The sequence below is a fragment of the Eleutherodactylus coqui genome, unplaced genomic scaffold, assembly GCF_035609145.1.
Source record: "Eleutherodactylus coqui strain aEleCoq1 unplaced genomic scaffold, aEleCoq1.hap1 HAP1_SCAFFOLD_79, whole genome shotgun sequence".
NCBI lineage: Eukaryota > Metazoa > Chordata > Amphibia > Anura > Eleutherodactylidae > Eleutherodactylus > Eleutherodactylus coqui.
The window spans coordinates 376,147-403,078 of record NW_027101809.1 but is presented as its reverse complement, the minus strand read 5'-3'; the positions used below and the strand labels follow the sequence as shown (position 1 = coordinate 403,078).

General features: G+C 45.2%; 1 pseudogene; it reads right to left on the bottom strand.

Annotated features, from left to right (window-relative positions):
• Nucleotides 1–10,404: 10,404 nt before the first annotated feature.
• On the bottom strand, nucleotides 10,405–10,488 carry LOC136591462 (small nucleolar RNA MBII-202; annotated as a pseudogene).
• Nucleotides 10,489–26,932: the final 16,444 nt, after the last annotated feature.

Here is a 26,932-nt window from a genome sequence, read left to right as displayed (position 1 = left end):
TGCCATACGCGATGTTATACCCCGCCAAATTGAGGGTGGCGGCACTGGGCGCAACACACTTCTTCGAAAGCCCAAAGGAAGCCGGCACCTGGATAGATCACAACGAAATGGAAATCCGAAGGGGACAAACACAGCGCAAATCACCGCGAAGAGATAATACTTAAAGAAATGTTTAATTTAAGGGACCCCAAAATTTTTGAGAGGAGCTTCTGGGAAGACAGGACACATCGTTCGGAAGAATGAAGGACTGGTACCCCGATCCGAGTGGAAGACAACGGATCAGTGAGTTATATGTTGGGGATGTTCGTTGTTTGGTCTCTCTCTCGTATGTTGGGGAAATGTTAAATAATATACAGGTAGAAGAGGTAATGATAGGCGGTAGAAACATAGGACAGGGGGGGGTAAGGGGAAAGAATGCTAGCATAAATGTACAGATGATAAGAATACTGGAAATAACAGAAATATGTAAGGTAAAAGAAGATACATGCAAATGCTGGAGGCGGAGACGGAGAATGGGTAAAACTGTATGCATATATGTGGGGAGGGATACGGGCGTAATGTTGATACAAAGATATGGATCCTCCCAGTGCGGCTCACTCACAGACATAATAAAGAACAGCAAACACCAGAAAATAAAAACCCTGAGGAAGGTAAAGAGCAAGAACAATGAGTAGGAAAGTCAGGATTGTTTCGTGGAATGTGCGGGGCATGAGTGACCAGACGAAACGCTCGGCAATATTACAGGTAATTAAGGAGCAGGGTCCGGCTATTATATGCCTGCAGGAAACGCACTTGTCTAAAGAAACCATAGATACACTCAAAGTGGGGGGAATGGGACAAAACTTCCACTCTACACATACAAGATACTCCAGGGGGGTCAGCATAGTAGTGCACAAAAACATACCGTTTAAATGCCTCGCGCGAAAAATAGACCCAGAGGGCCGATTCATATGCCTACACTGTAGGATATACAATTACACATGTATCCTGGCCTCGGTATACATCCCGCCCCCATATAACAACACAGTAATGCGGCAAATAGTAGGATTTACAAATGACATACCAGATGCCCCAATCCTAATAATAGGCGACTTTAACTCGGTAATTAACCCCGCACAGGATAGACTAAGGACAGAAAATATAAATGAGGAAAGGAACCTAACATCACTGGGCCGATTGTTAAACGAAATATCACTAATAGACATATGGCGAACACGACAGCCCACAAATAAACAATATTCATGTTATTCGTCCACACATCAATCCCTATCCAGGATAGACCTAGCAATAGGGAACACTAGGCTATACAGTGACATAACCGCAATAGAATACCTGCCGAGGGTTGTTTCTGATCACTCCATGCTACGCTTAGATCTACAACATAGCAACGCCGCCAACTACACCCAGAGACGGTGGAAATTAAACCCGCACTGGCTAAATCTATTAAATAAAGAAAATGGGAAAATAGCCCTAACGGAATATTTTGAACTAAATAAAGGCACTACAAGTGTGACGGTCAGCTGGGAGGCCATGAAAGCATACATGAGGGGGGTCTATATACAGCAGATCACACAGGCAAAAAAGGGACACAGAGAGAGAGGGCAGAAACTACAGGTAAAAATGAAGGAAACGGAAGAAAATCACATAAAAGAGAATACCATAACAACACTTAACATATGGAAAGAAGCCCAGGAGGCACTTCATAAATATACACTAGAAGCAGCAGCCACCAAAAATGGGTTCAGGAAGCAGGCATACTATGAGGAAGGAGAAAGAACAGGGCACATGCTGGCAGTCATAGCCCGAGCACAAACTAGCCCCACATACATTATTGAATTGAAAAACGTACAAGGCGAAATTGTTAGGGACACAGCATCCATAAGAGAGACTGCGCGGGAATATTACTCCTCCTTATACTCCTCAAAGCTGGATAAACCAACAGAACAAATTGAGGAATATCTGGAGGGGATAGCAACACGGAGGCTGACGGAAGAACAGAGAGAATTCTTAGATGCACCAATAGACTTAGAGGAACTACAAGAGGCAGTGAAAGATATGCAAAACAACAAGGCCCCAGGGGAGGACGGCTTCCCCATAGAATTCTATAAACAATACGCAGATATTCTATTGCCACACCTGTTAGAGACAATGGAGGAGGCAGAACAGAAAGGAGAACTACCAAAAACAATGAGAAAGGCCAAAATAACAATTATATTAAAACCAGAAAAGGACCCCCTGTTGATGGACTCATATAGGCCAATATCGCTGCTGAACGCAGACGTTAAAATAATAGCTAAAGTCCTAGCTAATAGACTATCTAGAGTGGCCCCCGCCCTGGTGCACCCGGATCAGAGCGGGTTTATACCAGCAAGATCAACAGCAACAAACATCCGCAGAGTATTCCTAAACTTACAAATACCAGTAGACAACACCGGAGATAGAATCCTATGTTCATTAGACGCAGCTAAGGCGTTTGATAGCGTCGAATGGCAATACTTATGGAAAGTCTTAGAAAAAATGGGATGCGGCACAACATTTGTGAGACGGGTAAAACTCCTATACACTGGAGTGGAGGCGGATGTACTCGTTAACGGGGGGTCCTCAGAGACATTTCCATTATACAGAGGGACAAGACAGGGGTGCCCATTGTCACCTCTCTTGTTCGCACTAGCAATAGAGCCCCTAGCGTGCAAAATAAGAACACACCAGGGAATAACGGGGTTTCAAAGAGAAAACACAGAGGAGAAAATTGCCCTGTACGCAGATGATATGCTGCTGTTCCTGGGGGATAGTGGAGAGTCCCTAGAAACAACTATGCAAACAATAAAAGAATTTGGGACTTTCTCGGGACTATCCATCAACTGGAATAAATCGGAAATACTCCCAATAGATAACCCCGAGATGCAAATCACTAACAGAGAAATAACCCTGAAATGTACACCAACAATTAAATACCTGGGAGTTAAAATCACCAGAAAAGTCAGCGAATACGCAAAAATAAATTTAGAACCACTCATGGAAAAGTGGAAACAAAAGTTACACATATGGCGCAAACTGCCTATGACAATTATAGGAAGAGCGAATTTAATAAAAATGATATGGATGCCGCAACTGCTATATCTAATACACAATGCCCCCCACTGGATAACACAAAAATTCTTTTATAAAGTCAGGGGACTATTCAGGGAACTTATATGGGGGGGGAAGACGCCTAGGATTAAACTGGAATTGCTATATAATTCCAAAGAAAAAGGCGGACTGGCCCTACCCAATCCGTTTGCGTATCTCATGGCCTCCCAGCTACAACACCTTAGGGCAGACCTGGGCAAAGCACGGCCCGCGGGCCACATCCGGCCCGCTGAATAGCTCGGACCGGCCCGCAAAGAGTGTCCTGGTGACTCACCAATGAGTCCGGTGTCAGCAACGGGAAGCAGCGAAACTATGCACTCCGAAGCCTTGTCCATTTTGTTCACTTCTGTGCTGTGCTAATAGTTATTCAGGCCTTACTTATTCAAGCACCTCTACCAATGACGTAGGCTTGAATAACTTTATTAAACAGCACATAAGTTAACAAAATGGACAAGGCTTCGGAGTTTGTAGTTTCACTGCTTCCCGATGCTGAGTAAGTGATGCCACTGTAACTTCTGAGTGCCAGGATGCTCGTTGCGGACCTTGGGGAGTGCCAGGACAATCGTTCCACGCTCGTCATTGGTAAGTGTCAGGACTTTTCCCTTTGCATTGTAATTAGAATAATAATACTAATAATATTCACTTTTTAATCTCTCTTCTTGGGGCAGCTCTCTGTGCCCTCTCCTAGGAGCATACTACTGTGTATTAAAAAAATCTATTTTCCGAGGTTAGCTGTTAACCCTTAAATATGGCGGCTAACATTAAAAAAAGAAAAATTGATGCAGAATGCCGGGTTTTTAACAAAGAATGGACTTCTAAATATCTATTTACTGAAACCAAAGGTAAAGCTGTGTGTTTAGTTTGTGGAGAGCAGATAGCTGTATTTAAAGATTACAATTTGCATCGCCATTATGAGACTAAACACGGAGAGAAATACAAGAACTTGACGGAGGCAGAGCGGGCACGGGTATCTGAAGATTTGCTAGATATTACAGCGCCATTCATTTTCAATGGCGGCCGTATTCTGGCCGCAAATCGGGCGGCTGGAATACGGCCCCATTAAGGCAATGTGCATGGAGCCTTCGTATGTTGGTCTGGCCCTCTAAAACCATTCCAATTTCTCATGTGGCCCCATGGGAAAATTAATTGCCCACCCCTGCCTTAGGGGGTGGGAGACGGAAGAGGTACAGGAAGCCAGTTTCGGGATCCTTAAAGACTTCTTTGATGGGTCACATTTGTTTGAAACTCTGGAATGTGGAACATTTAAAAGAGATGGCCAGAACGCCCCCACACTATTACTTATACACAAAGTATGGTGGAAGGCCAGAGATATGCTTGGTATAACAGGCTGTACACAACACACCCCCATATGGAACAATCCACATCTACCAGAGATTAACAAGCTACAAGGCTTCCAGGGATGGAAAAACAGGGGAGTCAGAAGGATGGGACAGATACTGGAGGGGGGAGAGCTGAAAACACTTGAACAGCTAAGACAGAACTACGACATTCCTAATAGGGACTTTTACAAATATTTACAGCTTAGGCATGCTATACAAGCAGAGAAGAGCACGGCAGAGATAACAGTGTCAACAAATGCAGTGGCGGACATAATAGGGAAGGCTACCACCACAGCCGGGAAAATATCTATATTATATTCCTATATACAGGATACGGTTAATGCACACAACCCGATACTAACAAAAGCAAAATGGGAAGCAGACATAGGTCCCATTGAGGAGTCGCACTGGGAGGAGATCCTGCAAATGACACCCAAACTATCTCTAAGTGAAGCGCACAGAATATCACAAATATTCCTAATACATAGAGTTTACCGTACTCCGGCCTTTCTGCATAACATAGGTATAAGAACCTCCCCAATATGTGTAAGGTGCAGGGCCCACACGGCGGACCTAATCCACATGCTATGGAGATGCCCGAAACTGCACAGATACTGGGCGGAAGTACGGGATGCAATAAACGCAGCATTCGGCATAGACATGGATTTCACACCATACGTGTGTATCCTAGGATATACGCATGACCTCGTGTTAGATGATAATGAAAAACTGGCGGTATCCAGACTATTATATATAGCTAGAAAGACAATAGCTCAACACTGGCTAGATGAAGAGCCGCCTACGCTAGGGGAATTCAAAAATAAGGTCAATCAAATTTTACCATGGGAAAAAAGTATATATACTAAACGCAAGACCAGCCAAAAATACTATGATATATGGCTGAGATGGATACACGCCCAGAGCCAGACGAGGAATGATGGAACCAATATATGAGAAGTGGGGGGGTGAGCCGTGTGGGTTGGCACCAACGGGTTGGGGATCTGACCCGGGAGAGGAGAAGAGGTAAATAAGACACAGTAAAACAGGCATATGCCATATATAACGTTTATTGAACAAAATAGAGCTGCTCACAAGACTAGTATACTGGAAAAACAAACTAGAAAGAATTGGGAGGACAGGATAAGATAATATAAAGGGGAGAAGGAGAGACCAGACAACGGGCAATGATATACTGCTACCCCTTGTAAGTAGCAAAAACAATCACCGAACCAATAGGATGACAAGAAAAAGAAGACAAAAGAAGATAAGCGGCACGGAGAATGAAGAACAAACAACGAAGAATGAAGAACAAACGACGACACTAGAAACTGTTAATACCACCTAAGATAGACTGAGGAGATACAGAGACCTGTCATTTAAAGGACTACATGTCGAGAGAGAGACTTTAGGGGCGGGGGGAGGGGGGAAGGGGTGGGAGGGGGGGGGACAGGGGAAACAGTTATAAGTACAAAAATGCTACAAAGACATGTAAAAGATGAAAAGTTGAATAAAAATAAAAAAAAAACATGTTCTTTTACTTATCAATGCTGTACAAACAACAACAGTACAAGTTTTAACTCTCAGGATGGCTAAATAGCTAAGAGATATACACACCTCGCTGGAACGCACCGTTTGGAGTTCATGACGCTCCAGGGACGCCACTCAATGTTCAGTGGAATGCACGCTGGAACGCAGCATCATTCCATGGCGCCGTGTGACGTGAACTAAGAGCGCCCACTCGGGATAATGTTCCATATGTCTGATATCAATAGTTACATCACAACTACATGCAGCGACAGCACCCAGGCGAGCGAGCTCGGTGAGACACCTCGTTCATATAAGGCTAGCAGTAACGGACGCCAGCGTCACCATGTTATGATGCGTGGCATCATCAATGTGGGACGTACCGCGAGAACAGCGCCAGTACACCACTCCCCTATGAAGGAAATACCAACTAGTATAAAAGTAAGTCCTGTCACCCTCTTTAGTACGCTTGATAAAGGGGCACATACCGCCCTGAACCACGTTGCATCGTCTGTTTTATTACCTGTACCCAGTGATTTGTCTACCTACCTGTATTTATTGCTATTTGGTCAATTAAAATCCCCCTTTCTGGATGACAATTGTTTTGGATAAACTTACCTGGCCTGCAGTCCATTTGGGGAGGTCTCAAGGACATGAGAGCTCCCATCTAAGTAAGTTTTCCATTTATCGGACTGTTTTTATGTTATCCTTATGAGCGCCGGACAACCAAACTAAACTAAATTATAGAGCTTACAGGGCAGGTTCTGAGGAGTCCGGGGGTGTCGTTTTTAAACTCACCCGGCTTGTTTCTGCGCCATCATATGTGGAAGTGGCACAAGTAGACTCATGTCTGCAGACTGTGCAAGGAAATACATATTGCTCTCTATGGAAGTGGACACACAGCTGTAGAGATGAGTCCGCTGGTGCCGACTTCCATGGGGAACAGCAGGGGAACAGGAAGCTAGGTAATTATATCATTCTTGGGCCCCTCGGAACCTACCCTACGAGTAGTAGAACTTAGTTTATGGTGCTTTTAGGTGGTGACAGATTCCCTTTAAAATGTTCCCATACATATTATATGAAGATCAATTTTAGCAGGACCAGACTACTATTTCATGTGTACGGGGATGTCCCAACTCTACCCTGACAAGGGTAAGTGCGATCAGGCATGATGGATCTCAACATAGCACTTCCTACGTGTGTGTCAGAAGGAATAGCTGTCACCCAGGCAACCATTTGGTCAACTACTGTCTAAGGTGTGAGACCAGCGATAGCCTTCATCATAAACACATGCAATACGTAATTGAATTGCAGACATGAAAAATATGCAAACTTTCCACAAGAAATAAAAGAACTCACCAAGCCATAGAAATCCGGGGATCCAGATAGTTCAGCTTGGAGGACGAGGCCATCTGTTTCTTGTCTTCTCTGTCAGTCTCCTGTACCTCCAAGTTCAGCAGCTGCTCTTCCATTCTCACGACAACTTTCTTCTTGCTTTCCAGAAGTCTAAGATGAAAGGAAGTCATCAGGTGCGCATCCATAGAAAGATTTCTCCAAGTGACCGTTAGGGTAAAGCCGTACATTACGGATCTGACACTGATTTTCGCAGTGGCAAAATCTGCACTAAGTAGTGCCGAGATTTTGTGAAGTCCCATCTACATTGCTTGTACTGTGACACACCGCAGATTTACCGCACACAATTCAGCAGCAGTAAATGCGTATTCTACGTCTGGCCTTACACTGAGGGTGGTTTGCCACACAGCGCTTTTTGGAATAACTCAACTGCAGTTCTTTGAGGCCAACCCAGTAATGGATTCCAGTAGAAAGGAGGAATCTAAGTCCTTCGTTTAAAGGAATTGTATCAAGACCTAAAGTTATCCCGCGTCTCCTGGATAGGGAATAACCTTATAACTGCAGTGGTGGTCCAACCGCTTGGACTCCCACCCAGCCCGAAAATAGAGTTTCTGAAAATCCCTACATGAATGGAGAGGAGATTGCGCATGTGCAGCACCATTCTATTCATTCAATGACAATGCTGAAATTGTATAAACGCCGAGCAATCTCCAGTGCTGTCATTTAAATGAATTGGTAGTAGACCTGCAAAATCACTGCTGTGGTGGGACCATAAGGACCCCAGTTCTTGAGATCAGTGGAGGTCCCAGTGGTTGGATCCCCACAGTCAAAGTTTTCACCTGCACCAGTTTTGATGAATTTTCCTCCCAGCATCACATGTCGTCATTACAGCTCGTATGAACTGATCATAATGGTAGCTGATATACGGAATCCTAAGGATTAATACACAGGGGGATCTGGAAGGAAAAATTCCATTAGAAATAGCTGCACGCTCATTTACATGGTGCACACCACAATCGTAACCCTATTATGATGACAATTAGGGCATCCTACATACTACACCAGCTTCTCCAGGTCATTTCCCGCAGCTTCTTTCAGCGCCTTCTTTGTTTATGAAATTTGTTCTTTTCTGGCCTCAATCTGTAGAAATAGAAGAGAAGACAAAGGGGTTGTCCAGTTGTAAACCACTGATGACCTGTCCTTAAGATAGACAATCAATAGTAGATTAGTGGGGTCTGCTGCCCGGACCCCCACCAATCTGCTGTTTGCTGGGACGATATGCTTGTACACTAGCTAATCTCTACAAGAAGCAGACAGCTCTGTTTCCACAGCAGTGGCCCGGCCTCATATTGCAGGCTAAGTTCCCATTGAAATGAATAGCCTTAAATACCAAACCTCCCCACTGCAGTGGGAACAGAGCTGTCTGCTTCCTGCAGAAGTCATATGAGAGCAGGTGAGCATCGGCCGCTGAATAGCTGATCAGTTGGAGCCCCATCAATCTACTACTGGTGGCCTAGCTCAAGGATAGGACAGCAATAGTTTACACATGGACAACCCCTTTAAGTAAATTGCACTACGTTATTGGTATAAATGATTGGAAACCAGAGGCTGAAACCCGTGCAAACGCAACATTTCCTACAGTTGAGGCTTTGCTACAGTTAAATTCAGTCTATACAATCCTCTGCAATCCAAGTCTGGACCCCAAGATGATACATTGTAGCAAACTGTCAGCACAGAAGATAGATTGATACTGACATTTAGGACACAGAGGATTGAGTAGACTGGATACACAGCTGTGGAAAGTATTACGTTTGTACATGCTTTTAGTCTTTGGATGTAAAGAAGAAAGATGAAACAATACCTCTGCAGCGCCACCTATTGGATGGCAGCATTCTTTTAAATGAATGCTTGACCCTTAATATATAATTATATAAAGGGTTAAGCATTGATTTGAAGGAATGCTGCCATCCAATAGGTGACGCTGCAGAGGTATTGTTCCATCTTCCTTATGTACATATTGCCCAGAGGAGCATGGATGGCCTTATGCATCTCCTCACTCACCTTTTTGGTGCTCTCTACCTAAGGAGTGATGTTACCCCTTCCGAACTGGATGTAAAGAAGAATTTCCCCTTTACTGACAGCAAAACGATGATCTGACACAATGAGTTAGTAAACAAATTGTAGAACTTTCGTTACACAATGGTGGATCAGCCATCTGCAGCCGGCGGCTCTCCCGCTGTTCTGTAACCGCAGTGTGATGGGAGTTACATATCACAGACCACTTTATGTAGTAGTACAAGTATATTGTTAGGGTTTTATATAAATTAAGCTTCAATGATATAAAACCCTAACAATGTACTTGTACTACTACATAAAGTGGACTGTGATATGTAACTCCCATCACACTGCGGTTAAAGAACAGCAGGAGAGCCGCCGGCTGCAGATGGCTGATCCACCATGTTATTGGTGACTGCGAGTGACATTATATTTCCTGCCCACCTCTGATCTCTTTCCTTTGGGTTTCTTCGCATTTTTGATGTTTTGTAGCATGCGACATTGCGAGTCAAGAACCTTGCGGGCTTCGCGAAATGCCCGCAACTTGTGATGTTTTGCAGCCCATGTTTTCCTAAGGAGCCTTCCTCTCTGTTGCATCGTATGAAAATGTGCGGTGTGATGAACCTTTTACAGTAGGAAATCCTATTGGAAGAGCCCTAAACTAAGCCCTAGCTGCAGAAAACAAAAACACTTACATCACCTAAGAAGCGCTGTCAGCTCCACTGCATCTTCTCCCCGATCCCCGACACTTGTCTTCAGGCAAGTCTTCTGGCTGGGGATTGGAAATTCCCCGCCTCCAGGAAACGCTGGCTCTGATTGGCTGAGCACCACACAGCAAATTATCTTCCTATGTATAATATGACCAAACGGACTGGGACAGAAGACCTCTTGGGAGCGGTGGGTTTGCGTGGAAGATGACCACTTTGCTGTCTCTGTACGTTGGTCTGCAGGGATTCTGTAGACTTGTTGCATCAATGATGATCTCTGATGAAAACAAGTGTAAGATTGACTCCAACAACCATCAGAATAAAGGATTCAAGGAGGCAGTCATCACAAAAAAGCAGAGATTCGGGACAATGTGCCATCACGCTGCTGTCAGGAGCTGCACACCAACTGTGGACAATATAAGGACCATTATCTGCTTTGCAACCAGTGATTACGACTGCGGAGAAGACAAATACATTGAAGGAGCAGAGCTGAATTCACTGAACACACCAACGTGTTGTGCGATTAAGGCTAGGGCCACGTAGCGGCACGGGTGGCAAGTTGCTGCGAGCCGCAGATCGACAAAAGTTCCAGTCTTGGTGTCTATTGTTTTGCGAGCTGCAGGTGGCAAGAATTTGTGAGATGTGCTGCAACCGCATTGACACTAATGAGAGACTGAAGTGGAAGGGTTACACAAAGATCTTTGGTCATGTGACCCATGCTGCCGTGTAACCATAGCCTTAATATTGATAACTCGCTTGGCTCTACTACATCTCTACACAATAATCATGTTTTGAAACCTTGGAGACCATGACGACTTATTCCCTAAGAGGAAAATCCCTTAGTAGGCAGCCATATGTGTTTTCACGACCCCCAATACTATATCTGTATGCAGCCCACCGTGTGTGTATAAAGCCTAGGGCTCCAGTGGCCATCTATATCGTTAACTGCTGAGCATGCAGCAAGACGTGACAGCTCTCACCTCCCAAGTAAAGAACTTTTACACGGCTTGTCCCACAATTGGGGAGTGTAAGAAGTACAACCATCAGCCAACAAACAAGTCAACGCTCATTTGTCCGCTGATCCTTGACTTTCAACAAGCATAAAATTGCTGACTGGTCATCTGTATGTCTCCCTGTGTGAGTGGGTTTGGTACACAAAATGGCCCTGGAATAAAACTATAAAGTGGGCCCATATTGTAGCTGGGGCCAAATTAGCAGCAAGTGGGATGAACACAAGTAGGCAGGCGTCAGCAAACCGCCAGCTGCAGCACTGCTGACTGTAGGAGGGGAGAAATCTATGCGGCGTGGATAGCTCACTGCAGCAGATCTTCTACGAAGCACAGAACATGTTAGAGCTGCAGGTATATATTAAGGTGCCGCCTATTTCTACCCTTTAGGCCTCCACCACATCAATGATCATCATCGGCTGGCTTCTCCTAACCCCTTATTGTTTTCATGTCCTGGGTGTTTGGGCTTCATTCTGCAGGGCCGTGAAAACACACTGGCCCTGTAGAGCAAAGCCCCGGGGTTGGGATTGTGACAGCTCCCGCCTCTAAGCTACCGGAGATACTGAATAAAACCACTACAAGGATTAATATAACTAATAACAATATATGACAGCCAAAAAATACCTACAGACTGTGACCACATAATACCCCTAAAGTGTTACTGAAAAAAAGTATACAAGGACCAATGTTACACCCATACTGTGGCCATAGAGAGGTAGATACCAGTTCACAGCACCAGTATAATGGATCTCGACAGGCTGTGTAAGTGATTATAGTATATTAGCTCCATTAATCACTGGTGATGTCCCCTTTAATTGGGGTGTTTCACTTTTCCTTTTCTTCTCCATCCCGCTCAGACCACAATCATGATTTCTCCTTCACACATATTTGTCTCTGCAGAATTTGACAGACAACTTTAACTCTAATTTTACCTTTCCATATCTCTACACAATGCCACCATTCATGTTGCTCCAGACAGTAATAATGCCATATCTGCCACTTAGTAATTTAAGCTCCTTTTTGTGCTCATTGTAATCCCCACATAGTAGTGCCAATATTAATGCTCCCCACACAGAATTTGTTCCCCCTGTTATGCCACCACTCAGTAATAATGCCCCTCCTGGTGTCCGTTTAGTAATAATGACTCTCCCGGCCCCCTTTCAAAGGGTTTGTCTGCCCATTTTTTCACTGATGGCCTATGCTCTGTATAGATCAGTAGCAGTTGATGGACGGGGTCTGCCGCTAGGGAACCCCGTCCATCAGCCCTCTGCTCAGTATAGCAGGCCGGATGCTGTAATAAGAGCACAGGGAGGTAGTACTGGCAGAAGAGAAGCAGGAAGTGAAGCCTCAGTGTGGCTCTCACATTGATTTCAATAAATAAAGCCAGCGTTCGCACTTTCTTCCCCATCATCTTATGACAACATTTGGCCCGCTGCACTGGACAACAGGCGGGATGAATAGCTGATGGACAGCAGTAGACCCTATCTATCTACTATGGATGACTTGTCCAGAGCAAACTTCAACAGTAAAAAAATGGGCAAATAATCCCTATAAGTAATAATGCCCCTGGCCCGTATTTATTAATAATACTCCTCCTGGTGTTGTTATAGTAATAATGTCGTTTGTGTCCCTTTTGTGGTAATAAGAATGCCTATTAGCCCCCTTGCAGTGCTGCCCATTATATACATTAAAAAAAACAACACAATTACTTACCTGCGTCCCCCTCCTCCGGCCTCTGCTGTCTGCATCTGTCTGCAAATCTCACAGTTTGGCCGCACCGAAAAACTGCAAGATTTCTGTGGGAGAGCCGCAGCTCCAATGCCTGCGGCATTTTGCCCTGGCTGCTGGCATTCCGCTGCGGCTTTTTCTCCCCATAGAGAGGAGTGAGGCTGCAGTGGGGGAAAAAAAAAAAAGAATTGAGATGCTGCGGCTGTCAATTTTGCCCCGCATCTCCAGTTCGGCCCGGTTTTGCCGCAACGGATTGGCTGCCCCATGTGGACGAGATTTTTGCACAATCTCGTACAGATGGCTGGCTAATCCTGGGATTAGGTGCCGCAGGCGGACTTGTCGCACAGAATTTCCGCATGGAATTTCTATGGCAAATCCGTCTCTTGTGAACCCAGTCTTACAGCACAATTACCTCCAGGGATCACAGGTGATGTCATATCTGATTAGTGTTGTTTACTTTTGGTTTTCATCTGTAGTCGGCCCAGAACAATTTGACAATTTCTTCCAGCCATCATTTGTTTCTGCAGAATTTGCAACAGACCTCTTTAGCTCCACGCTTCCCCAGCACATGCGCAACATATGCGCAAACCCCAAATTCTGCTGCCCCCTTTTAACAGTGCCAACCAGCGGCTAACCCTAATAAATAATCTCACACACTGTTCACCAGCCTCTCCTACCACAGACCACTGCATGTACCACGCTTTCTCACAGACTGCTGAAATCCCTTAGGGTTCTGTCCCCTCCACATCACACAGCACTCTCATGGTACCCCACTTATCACATAATGCAGAAAGGAACAGAACAAAAAAGGGTCTCGGCACTCCAGCAGGAAAGACCCGATGTAATCCTCCGAATCAGCAGTAATGGTCCTTATTCCATAATAACACAGCACAACGTGTTTCGTTGCAAGAACCGCGACTTTCTCAAGTACAATGAACTTACACTTCTTTCATCTATTTAAACAACATTTAGAAACTCATATATCCATAAATATTGTTAGTGGCAAATAATAAGGATCTTGAAGGAATCTATGTGACATCTATCCTCCATGTGTTTGAGGGCGATTTAGGATGGACTATTGAAACTTCTGGCTCATCCTTACCCAAGGAAGCCTATTCTCTGAAAGGCTCTGTATATGATACATGGAGGCATACATTGGATTGGATATTTCTTAAGGTTTATAGAGAGAATCATTTGACCCCTAGAGGCTTGAGAGTGCCTATAGGGTCAGATTTCCCAGGGATGAAGAATTCTCTGGTGAATGGAGTCTAATGTTGGGCACTTTTTCATCATTAATGTTAGATAAGTCGATTGCAAAAAGAACAGACTTGTCTATTTCTGGTTTTAAATCAGTCCTAGATTTTGGGATGCACAGCAGTAGAGAAGAAATACTGTATGCTATTAACCATATGTATAGAACTGAAAAGAATATATGTATGTGTAAGATGAAAAAACTAATCCGTGATTTGAGAGATTTCAATACCAAATCTGGACTCTCTAAGGATTTTACAAAGAAAAAAGTACAAAGTAGCCGACCTCAGAGGTCACATAGATCTAGAGATATGATTATTGAAGATCCTAATGAAAGGAGAACTTCTGCATTCTTTCCCCTGCATTTGGTTAGGGTAAACTCGGGTATATACTAATTATAATCACTCCAATAGGAATCCATACTGGAAAAGGAAAGACAAAAGGTATGATCATGTAGGAAGGACTGAGAATAATAGAGAGAATGAAAGAGAAGTAGATTATGGTAAAGATAAAAATCTAAATTTTTCCATAGAGAACAAGGTAGTAGATTTAGATTAAGACAAATAGATAAATTACCCAAAGCTAACAATAGGACAAATAGAGATAATATGACACAAACGGGGTGGAGTAACTTTAGAATATCAGAAGAACCTATAGCTAAACGTAACTTATCACAAACTGTGGACAATTCTTTATGCAATCCAGAGGTTAATTTCCATTCTATGGTTACCATTGACACCATTGTGTGTAGTACTATTATTAATGAGAGCCCTATCCCTATACCTGAAACTATAAGAAGTCCTTTAAGAACCCTTCAAAGACAAAATAGTGATTATATATATTCTACTCTGGAACTTATATCTTACCCGATAGAAAGAGCTCTTCTAAAGGGCGGCCGATATGGGAGTCTCTAAATTTTGTATAAATAGATGAAAGAAGTGTAAGTTCATTGTACTTGAGAAAGTCGCGGTTCTTGTGACGAAACGCGTTGTACTGTGTTATTATGGAATAAAGACCATTACTGCTGATTCAGAGGATTACATCGGGTCTTTCCTGCTGGAGCGCCGAGCTCCTTTTTTGTTCTGTTCCTTTCTGCATTATCCCACAGGTTGACCTTCTCGAGGAGGAGGGACGACTGGCCAGGCGGCTCTCCTGTTTTTTCAGGATATAAGGAAAGGATTTGTGGATCTTTTTGTGCATTTTTCATATGCTATAAAGGACGTGGAGGGGTCAGTGGGGGACCTAGTGTATGGTCATCACACTGACACCGGGTAAGTCCTGTTCCCTTTTCTATACATTTGGTGTGGAGATTGTTGGAGCGCTGTCCCTCATATATGGTTTCCTTCCACTTATCACATAGGATGCCCCTTCATGGCCTTCCCCCTCGTGACAAAGAACGCCACTTATGGTTTTCCTCCCTCTCATAACACATGATGGCCCTTATGGTTCTGCACTCCCCTATTTGTCTCACAGAATGCCCCTCACGGTTCGTTCTCACATAGCAGAAATAATGCAAATTTTAAACAGGGAAAAATCTGCGTAATTTCTGTGTTAAAAACCACATCACAAGTGGCGTGGCCAAACCACCATACTGCGTAGACGCACAGAGAGCGAGCTCCGCAGGAAACGGCACAAACCAGAGAATTTAGCACGCTTCCCTACACAATTACAGTTAACTTGTCCCTTACAAGCTCTCTCAGCAGAACCATCACCAGCCGGAAGCAGGCACTGCCGGCCGGAGGGAGCAAGAGGAGAGCTGGTGCAGTAACAGCTGCGGGAACCAGGCGGTGGAGTCTGATCCTGCTAACAACATGGAGACTTCTGTCTAACTGCCAGCGCAGACCGCAAACAGCGCCCCATGCTAAACAAAGAGCATCAGATACACTCCGGGGCTGAATACCTCCACACATCGCAGTCGAGCGTTCTCACCTAGGGAGAAAGAAAATACAACCATAATGAGTAAAAATCCTATCAAAGACAAGAGAACAGAAGTCGGAGGCACCAATATCAGGATCGAGGGTCCACCTGAGTCTCATGCTCCAGACGGGTGCTCATGCTCCTTTCCTTAAATGATACACAAGCAATATTACTGGAGACAAAGACCCATTAAACTACCAAGGATCGACTATCCAGCTGTATCAAGACTTAGTCCCTTTTACATTAGCTAAAAGAAGGCAAATGAGACCGCTTCTGAAAGCCCTCAGGGCCAAAAATCTACAACATGCATGGATGTTCCCATTTGGGCTAACATTTCACAAAGATGGCAAAAGCATCATCATACACACCCCGTCCGATCTGGAAAGGGCTTGGCCTATCCCGGGCCTAACACCGATCCACATTGCCTCCTGGATGTCGCTGAGAGAAAAGGAAGCCTGCCCAAAAACAGTAATGGAGACGCCTTGGAAGGAGATATCTTGCTCCAAATCTCCCAAAAAATAGGAGATCAGCCTGTCTTGTATTCGTCACCACATGCCACTTGAAGCTCCTCAACCTTCCACCCATACTGGCGACGGGGCATCATTACCATCTTTACTGCAGGACCTGATCTTTAACAAGACTTCCCAAGGATAGCAACGTTGCTGTCAACTTTTATTGTCATGGGGGAATAAAGAACATTTTCTACTTTGCTAAACTTGGATGCTGCCGCCTCTTCTTGCTCTTTGGAATACGTCTTGGGAATAAGTTCAGATCCCTAGCGGCTCTTGCAATCAGTAAGTCCTACCACTGATGTGGACAAAAGTGACGCTGTTGGTACTCTGTTACTATTGATTATATATAACAGTCCTCATCATAATATTTCTTGTTTACGTTTTATATTTGAATGACCACTGCTATGTCATACTGGAGTTTATCTTATGTACTTTGCTGTCTGCTTTGATCTCAACTAATTGAAGGGATGTTGCCTGGATCTGGCCTCCCCCTTATACGCATTATAGGTCAATGGATCAATCTGCTAGTACTATTCTAGTAGTTATGTTCATAGTTTGTTTATGGTTGGCAGACACACGACCCTTGCGCGTATGATTGCCATAGATGGTTTAAGCGTGCGGAGGTGGGGCTGAATACCACCCCCCCTGCACTCCCCAGCCCTTGCTGGTATGCCCTGCCCCTGTGGCCGAGATGCACCTAGTCTCTCTTCCCTCAATATCAATCGTTAAACTTCTAAGTACACTTGACCTGCTTAATACAATAGATTAGAATAAATACAGCATTACTAACAATAAAATACAATAAAAGTGTCTTAAGTTAGGGTAGTGGCTGGTTGCATCAAGCTGGTGCGCACCACCATGGTTCCAACTTTAACCCATCGTTCTGACCGTGTTACTGTGAGTAAACGTTGCAGTCCGTCAGACTTTTAAAATTGTCTCGAGTTTATAACGGTTTTACCCTTCTTCCCCGTTTAACCCCCAACTAAACCCCTGATTTCCTGAAGAGAGGTAAGCAGGCTGGGCTGTCCCGGCCCGACATACTCATCCGACTCATCCTACGCCGGCGCTAGTCTTCACCTGAAAACTAAAATGATAAATGGACTTACCGTCACAGCCATAAACACTAAAGGTCTAAATACCCCACAAAAACGAAGCCGAGTAATATGCCTCCTAAAGAAGCTAAAAACGTCTATTGTGTTTCTCCAGGAAACCCTCTGGAATGCAACGGCCCTTTGTTAGGTGGTATTTTAGCAACCACCCTACCAGCGCAGCTAAAGGGGGTGGCTGTAGCGCTGCACTCCTCCGTCCCATCTGTATTAGATGGCCATCTGTCTGATAAAGGGGATAAAGGCTTTTCTTAAAAGGCAAAATTTTAACAGAAACTGTCACATTGGTAAACCTAGATGTCCCGAACAAAAATCAGGTGGCCCGGCTTACAGACGCCCTGAAGAAACTTTCACTCTTTGCAGAAGGCAAAATAGTAGCAGGTTCAGACCTTAATCTCACCCTAAACCTCATATTGGACTCTTCCTTGGAGAAGTCTCAGAACTTACAAGAAGCATGTAGAAAACTCCATAAAATGCTGCAGAACCTACAGCTCTCTGATGGTTGGAGACAGAGGCGTAACTTAAAGCTCCTGGGCCCCAATGCAAAATGTGTAGCAGGGCCCCTAATTATAATGTTTTATTAATAGTACTGGGCTACCTATATGGAGAACAGAGGCCTTATGGGCCCCCTAAGGCTCCTGGGCTCGGGTGCAACCGCATCCCCTGCACCCACTATAGTTACGCCCCTGGTTGGAGAACATCAAACCCTTTAGATAGGGACTTCTCTTTATATTCCCCCCCGTACACGATACATACCACAGAATAGACTACATTCTTATTTCCTCCTCATTGATTTAGCAAATTAAAAAATCTACTATGGGAAACTTAACGGTCCCTGACCATGTCCGGTTACAGTCCACAAGGCCTGGAGCTGGAGGCTGAACAAGTCTCTTCTAGACAATCAAAAAGCAATTAAAAACATAACCAACCAACTAAAAAACTTTTAAGGAAAACACACAGACTCCAGATAAACACCCATTAGTGTGGGGAACGCACAATGCATGTATCAGGGGCATATTCATAGCTATAGGAGCCGCACAGAAAAAACAAAAAAACAAGCAGAAAGAAGTCATTCTGACTGAAATCTCTCATTTAGAACAGCTGTCGAAACAAAAAAAGGTGAAATCAACTGAATTAAGAGAAAAGCTTAAAGATATTTTAAACAGTAGATTTACAAAATCTCTTCTGTACTACAAACACCAACTTCATGTACGCGGTAACAAAGGAGGTCGGCTTATGTCCTCCTTAATAAAGGAAGCTAGAGGAAAAACACATATCCCAGAAATAAATGACCCGATGGGAAAGACCCACAAGGAAACGACGATGATAGCTCAAATCTTCAAAGCTGAACAACTTGACCTCACCAGACACTCGGAAGAAATGAAAGACAAAAAACTGGAGTGTGTTGGCTTTGCTTGATCTCCCTTTGAGTCACGATGAGGCGGCCTCTCTGGCCTCTCCAATCTCCCTGGAAGATTCAACATCCATACTAAATAGCTTCCCACTACACAAGAGTCCGGGACCGGAGGGACTTCCCTTAGCGCATTACTAAAAATTCCAGGAAACAATCCTTCCATATCTGGCTCTGTCACTTAATGCTTTGCTGCAATGTGCGCAGCTACCCAGACAGGGGTCAGAAACGCTATCTTTTCTCCTTAGGGAGAGCACCCAGACAGAGAGTGAGGAGACTCAAAAGGCCATTCATGCTCCTCTGGGTAATATTCAAATAAGGGAGATGGAATAATACCTCCACAGATTCCTACCGTACACTGATGAAGGGCAGACACCCTGAAACAGCTCTATGTACATCGAGTCTGGCTTTGTTTTGAATTCCCAGTCATTGTTACAAGGCTTGTATAAAGAGTCTAACTTTGGCTTGAAGGAATGCTGGCTACCCAGACAAACACAGGAAGCCTTCATCACCCTCATACACAAAGAAGGGAAAGATTCGCTCCTATGTGGAAGTTATAGACCCATTTCCCTCTTAAATTTAGGCATCAAAATATGAGCGAAACTCCTCTCAAGGCGGATTAACATCTTCATACCCAAATGGATTAACGATGAACAATTGGGTTTCCTCACTGGTAGAAAGGAAAAAAGATAACTCTGCACAGCTCCTTCATGTAATAAGATACGCACAAAACAACAAAATCCCACTAATCTTACTGAAATTGATGCTGAAAAAGCGTTCAATAGAGTAGATTGGAACTTCATGCGGTCAGTCCTGGAAAAATTCAGATTCCCACCATCTCTAATTAAAGCCATTTTTACATTATACGCCAACCCCTACGCTAAAATGAACGACTCCTTTTCACCTCCCTTCTCCATCACTAAAGGAACACGTCAACGATGCCCTCTTTCCCCGACCCGATTCATCCTCTCATTAGAAATTCTTCTCCAACTACTACGGCGGAGTAGGGGTATTGAGGGAATTAGTCTAAATCACCTTTCGCTTAACTCTGAGGCCTTTGTGGATGACACTTTATTCTAACTAACTCAGAACAAGGCCTTCTGAATCTCAATAGCATTCTACAAACCTATGGCTCTGTGTCACATTTCAAAGTAAATATCTCAAAGTCAACTGCGCTCAACATAACTCTACCCCCAGATACTGCAAAAAAAAACGTCAAACATCAACTTAATACACCTGGGGTGAAACTTGCATTGACTACTTGGGGATCAAGATTGCTAAAAATCTAGCACACCTTTATGACAAAAATTTTCCACCCCTCCTCAAAGAAATAGCCTCACTTTTACAAATTTATAATCTACCGATGCTCTTCTGGTTTGAGAAGATCCTTCTACAAACCTACATGGTCCCCAAAATTCTTCATAAATTACAAATGCTCCCGATATATCACCCAGAATCCCAAGTCAAGCTTTTCTAGGTTCACATGGAAGCATAAAAGACCGTGTATAGCTCACCGTCTCCTGACAGAGTGGGAGAATAAACTTACCCGATGTGTCCCAATATTATAAGTCAATCCAGCCAATCAGATTGATGGAATTAACTATTTCTTCGCAAAATTGAATCGTAAGTCATTTAGCTCAAGCCTCTTATGGAACATCCCTGCTCAGGGACCTATGGCTCCCATCACAAAAAAAAAATTCAGAAAGTCATCCTCTGATCTCCTTTGGGAGGAGCATGCGAGGTCTGGGATGCCCTTTGAGGGGAGTTTGCCCCACATCCGTCACCTGCTGCCCCTCTGATCTTAATACTGGACTACTTAGGATTAAAACTGGACGATCATTCAAAACAACTGAGGCATAGCAGAGTATTAGAAGAATTTGAAAAAAAAAATTATGCAAGTCCCCTAAAGGGACAAAAAAAATTGTAAAAAAAAAAAAATAATAATAAAAACACCACAACCCCACCTTTCTCCCTTTACTTTGTAAAAAATAAAGAATTAAAAATAAAATTACGCATATGGTATTGGGTGCTGTGTCCCCCAATGAACAAGACGAAAAAGAGATTTCACGCTAAGTTATTACAAAAATCTCGTTTTCTCGTCTGTATCATTGGGAGACACAGTAAAGACCTTGGGACCTTTTAGTACCCAAGGTGGGGGGGGGGGGGATATAAGAAGGCGCAGGTGTAAAGCAGCGTATCAGCGCTTAAACTGCTACTAGCGTTAATGGATGCCTAGGCATCCAGCATGCTCAGAGAAGGAGCATGAAGGGGCCTGAGTAAGGGTCCCATCCATTCTCCGGGAGGAAAAAAAGACTCCTGTTAAGGAGCTTCCGACGAGGCACCCGCCGCCCGAGTAATATGAGCCGTAACACGGCCTGCGAGTGTAACTTTCCTGGCACTGTAACCCTGTACTGCCACGAAGCAGAGCCATTGCAAGTAGTCCACCTTGGAAAAGCAGGAATCCACTTGGAGTTGTCAGGATTACCAGCAGTGAGCCAGCGCGACTGAAGAATGCTACCTGAAAGAGTCACTCTTGCGTAGTTAGACCGAGCCCCCTTGCCACCGGAGCATTCCTCGGGACGCAGCACTACAGAGAAAGGTGCCCACCGAATACTTCACTGAAGTGGATCCCAATACCATCGGCAGTGAGAGAATATACAGGTTGATAACGACAGTCTCCTGATGACAACCTTCGGTACAAATAGACATCCAAAACAGAGCTGTGGAGCCATCAGCTCCAAAACTTCAGGCAGTTGGGTGCCTTCCAACAGTCGACCTAGTTGTCGATATACCCCAGGTTGTCAATATCACCTTCACAGTCCTGCCACGAGGAAGCAAGCGGGTCGATTCCAGATGCCAATAAAGAAGTCACTCGTTGCAATTTACAACGGCTTTCCGTGTTGACCAAGGCTGGAAGGCTTGCGGCGTGAAGGTCCCGGTTCAATTATCTTTAAGAAGTCGTATACGCAGCGGACTACCCCCAGAATGTGGGAGGATCCAGGACTGATCTCTGGCCCCAGGACGCATAGCTGAAGCGCAGCATGACCCTGATGCTGGGTAACCCAACAACCCCCGTTCGTGATGGCGACTGATAGCTGAAAAGCCAAAAGAGACCTGCCTGAAGAGATCCTTCAGCTCCGTGATCCTGAGACAACATCCACAGCATCCACTTTCAGCATGAAACCATAGACTTTCGAAAACGTCTATCCTTTGGAATGGTTTCATTGCAACCGCCTGACTCCACTAGGCACCAAAGGATTAGCTGCCTAGCAGCAAGGCTACAAGGGTACACTGGTATGGGACTCTCGCTGGTCCCTTTTAGGAAACAGCAGCAGTAGAGAGGGACGAACCCTAAGAATTTACAGACAGTACCGACATAGACTGTTTCACAGTCTCCTGCAAGCAATACTGCAGGGAGAACAATGCAGGAGGATCGCAGCGTGCTTCTGGATCTGTCCGCCTGAACTCCACTGACCGTGGTAACTTAACTATACGATTCGTCTCACAAGGGAATAGGATGAACTAGTTTTGCTGAGGATCAGCTCCCTAAACCTGATCCGCAATTAGAGACTGCTCTGGTTCCAAGTACTCCTTACGGCCACCATCTCTCCGTCGGCAATATAGGAAAAAACCTGATCTGTTCTGCACCCATCAGGGTCAGCAAGAGACTCTGTCTCAACCGGTATCTTGCCTGTAGTCCAGACGACAAGCTACCCACGTCCGTACGGACACGGCTGATAGAACTAGCAGTCCAGGTTCCTAGAAACACAAGATGTCTTGTAGTTCCGAGACTGCCCGAGAGGGAGCGGACTCACAGTGGGTCGGCATGGAAAAGAGCTGACTGGAGGGGCGCCCCATAGACATACCTATAACCCCCATCTCCCTTTCGGAGTTGGGACCCAGAAACACCACTAGATGCCAACAAGTCTGGACTGTGTGGAAAAACAAGATGCTCTCTGGCTGCACGTCACTCTCGTCTGTGGGGGGAGCAATATAGTAATAATAATAATCTTTATTTGTATTGCGCCAACATATTCCGCAGCACTTACATAGACAGGGGGAATACAAAGAGACAAAAGTACAAAAGTTACAGAACCATGGTTGCATAGTAATCAGTTGATGGAGACAGTAGGGGTGAGGGTCCTGCTCCAACGAGCTTACATACTACTAGTAAAGGGGGGATACAGAAGGTAAAGGGCTGGACATGTGCACAGTATGGCGGGGTGGAGAGTGAGGGATGCTATACACAGACAATGGTCAGACATTTAGCCGTGTGACGGCAGAATCGTTATGACTGCAGGAGCGGTTTATGACGCCTAGCAGGGATTGCAGTCAGTAGGTCAGGGAGCATGTTATCAGGTGGCGTACAGAGGAGTTTGTTTAGGGAATGCGGTATGCCTCCCTGAACAGGTACGTTTTTAGAGCATACTTGAAGTTTTTCGAGTCCTGGATTGCCCGGGTAGCCTTTGATAGTGCGTTCCAGAGGACTGGTGCTGCTTTGGAGAAGTCTTGGAGGCGGGAGTGAGAAGTTCGAATTAGAGGGATGCACAGTCTAGTTTCGTTAGCAGAGCGGAAAGCCCAGGCTGGTTGATGGATTAAGATGAGGGAGGCAATATAGGGGGAAGCTGTGCTGTGGAGGGCTTTGTGGATGAAGGTAGTAAGGTTAAATTGAAATCTGTATTTAATGGGCAGCCAGTGCAGTGACCGGCACAGGGCAGAGGCATCTCAGTAGCGGCTGGACAAGAATATGAGCCTGGCTGCTGCATTCAGGATGGATTGGAGGGGCTAGAGTCTGGTGCAAGGGAGGCCGATCAGCAACGAGTTGCAATAATCAAGCCGAGAGTGGATGAGGGCAACAATAAGCGCTTTTAGCGTGTCCACAGTGAGAAAAGAGCGGATTCTTGTGATGTTCCTGAGGTGCACTTGACATGTTCGGGCGAGAGATTGGATTTAGGGGGTAAATGAGAGATCGGCGTCGAATATGACCCCAAGGCAGCGGGCATGCTGTCTGGGAGTTATGGTGGCGCCACACACTGAGATAGAGATGTCAGGATGAGGTCGGTTAGTGGAGGGTGGAAACACCAGTAAGTCAGTTTTAGAGAGGTTTAGTTTTAGGAAGAGAGAGGATATGGTGTTAGAGACAGCAGACAGACAGTTGGTGATGTTTTGGAGGAAAGGTGCAGAGATAGCTGGGTGTCGTCAGCATACAGGTGGTATTGGAGGCCAAATCTCCTGATGGTTTGTCCAATAGGGGCTGTGTAGATAGAGAAAAGGAGGGGGCCGAGGACCCAGCCTTGTCCTTTAGGCCGATGGAGCAAAGCATACTGAGTAGGAGTTTGTAGTCGACAGTGTCAAATGCTGCGGAGAGGTTGAGGAGGATCAGTAGGGAGTAATCGCCCCCGATTTGGCTGTCAGTAGGTATACTGCTTCAGCCTGCGGCTCTCCTGTAATCGGAGGTCGCCCTAAAGTTGCCTGCAGGGAGCTGCAGGTGGTCATCTCAGGGGGGCTAGCCGTTAGGTAAATGCCCGTTGCACGAGCTTACCCGCTGCAGAGCAGAGATGAGGAGCGATGAGTCCAGAGACTCCCTGTGGAAGAGATCGCATACTGTCGTCCGTAAGACGAGATCTTCTCTGTTGGATGTACATCTCGTATGTAGCGAGAGCGCACTTGGTATGTGACTCTGGCCGTCCCCATGTTATCCTGGATACTGACACTGTGGTATGCCTGGCTGCAGGAAACTGCAGGAAGGGCAACAGGGGAGGAGGTGCTGGGCGCATATGGAGTGGTCAGCATAGCCATGAACAACCGCAGCATACAGGCGAAACGGGCCGTACAGTAGCAATACACACCATTCGGCGTGAGAGCTGCCTCTGGTCACAGCGCTCAGCCAATCAGAGGCAGCCCATTCAGCTGAATACTACTAAAAGGAGTTCAGAAGAGCCGGCTGGATGCGGCTGAGCCAAGGCAGCTGCAAAAAGGTAAGTATAGATTTTTTAACTATTTTTTAGGTCTGTTTTCAGGGAAGGGCTTATATTTGAAGCCCTTTCCCCAAAATTAATACAGTGCTTGCCGGCAGTCCATTGCCATACAGCCGGCTCCATTGAATTCAATGGGAGAGCATCGTTCTCCTCTGTCACAGCTGTGGCAGAGGATAGCAGGCAGCGCTCTTTTTGAGCGTAAAAAAGCCCGTGTGACCAAGTCCTTTGGGCGGATAAACATTGCTAGCAGCATTTTTTCTGCCATGCCGCTGGTTTCCGTCACATGAATTTTTGAGCGCATCCGTTATGCGCACAAAAAAATCGTGTGAAAAACGCCCGTGTGACTGAGCCCTCAATGTACAAAAATAACAAAACATAAAAAAACTGTATAAACTTGTTATCACCGGAATCGTGCTGACTCAGAGAATAATGTTATCACATGATTTATTCTGCACGCTGATCGCCGTAAAACTGAAAACCAAAAATCAAATGGCAGAATTTCCTTTTTTGTTCCCAATCCCCCCACAAATTTTTTTACAAACGTTATGCAATACATTATATATACCCAAAAATCATGCCATAAAAGAGTTCCCTCCCTTATCACACAGTATGACCCTAATAGTTCTCCCCCCCCTTACTTATCACACAGGATGCCTCTTTATCATTCTCCAGTCCACTCCTTACTTGGAATGTAACTGTTGCCACCACCCACCTCTCATCCCACTTTATGGCGCTCCGCCTTCCCTCATGCTACCCTGCTACTGCAGTGTCTGGAGCTGGCAAGGCATCCTCTCTTTTGCTATGGCTGAGTTATGCGAGCGCTGTGCCATGATTGAACCTAACAAGTCATTGCAGAGCGCAGACTAATGAGGAACACAATGAAAGTAAATTCTTTGACTGACTGCACTATGACCAGATCCTTGGCGCGGCGCGGGTACCTTCAGCAGCTTGGTGATAAGACAGTGCTTCATCATCGGCCCGGCTCAGTCTCCCATCTTTGATGTTCTGAGTGGAGGAAATCAAAAAAAGGCAGGAGACTGAGTTGTGATGAGAAGTGGGCGCTATCTATCAACAAGCAGGAGAAGCCGCCCATACTGAGGACCTGATCATAACGTTGAACTATGTGGTCATTGAGTATTAGTATGCGACACCTACTACTACACCACTGTATGACTATATACCGGCTGTACATATATAATTATATACAGAAAATACCTAGGTTACACCAGTATGGTCCATATCGCCTCCCGCATACTGCAACCCTGGGCTGTTATCTGTATGGAAGTTGTGACATCTTCAAGTTCTGGGCCTTACTGTCTCACGCTGTAGCTAAGCGCCCGACTTCTCTACTAGTTCCTCCTGCACTGAAAATGCACTGCTGAAGGATGATTCGGGTGCTTAGCAGTAATAGACTGGAGTTGGGTGGTCGAATGCTGGGGGGGCGGGGGGGGGGCTTTCCCCTCGGTGCTGCGCTACAGTGGCAAGGAACATAAAAGGCTTGAAAAAGACATGTAGTCGAAACGTTGCCGGATGATAATAACCTAGCACATTGTACATGAGACGAGTGACCGACAGCCATCACAGTGAGGACAGTAATAGGAGCAATCATCGCTTAGTGAATGGTGCCCGAGTGGGAGGGGACCACTCCGACCCATCTGCCTCCATCTACAGTATACAGGCGGTTGTTCATAGATGAAAGACTGCCTGTTCACATGGCCAATGCAGCGGCAGACCAACAATGATTTCTTGGCCTGCATGAAAGATACGATCAGTGATTTATGGCTGATTGGTCTTTCACTGCACAATTATACTGCAAACTGCTTGATCTAATGAGCAGTTAGCAGGATTATGATGCCATGTAAAAGGGCCTTTAGTTGACTGAAGATAACAGACATTAAGGCTGGTTTCACACAG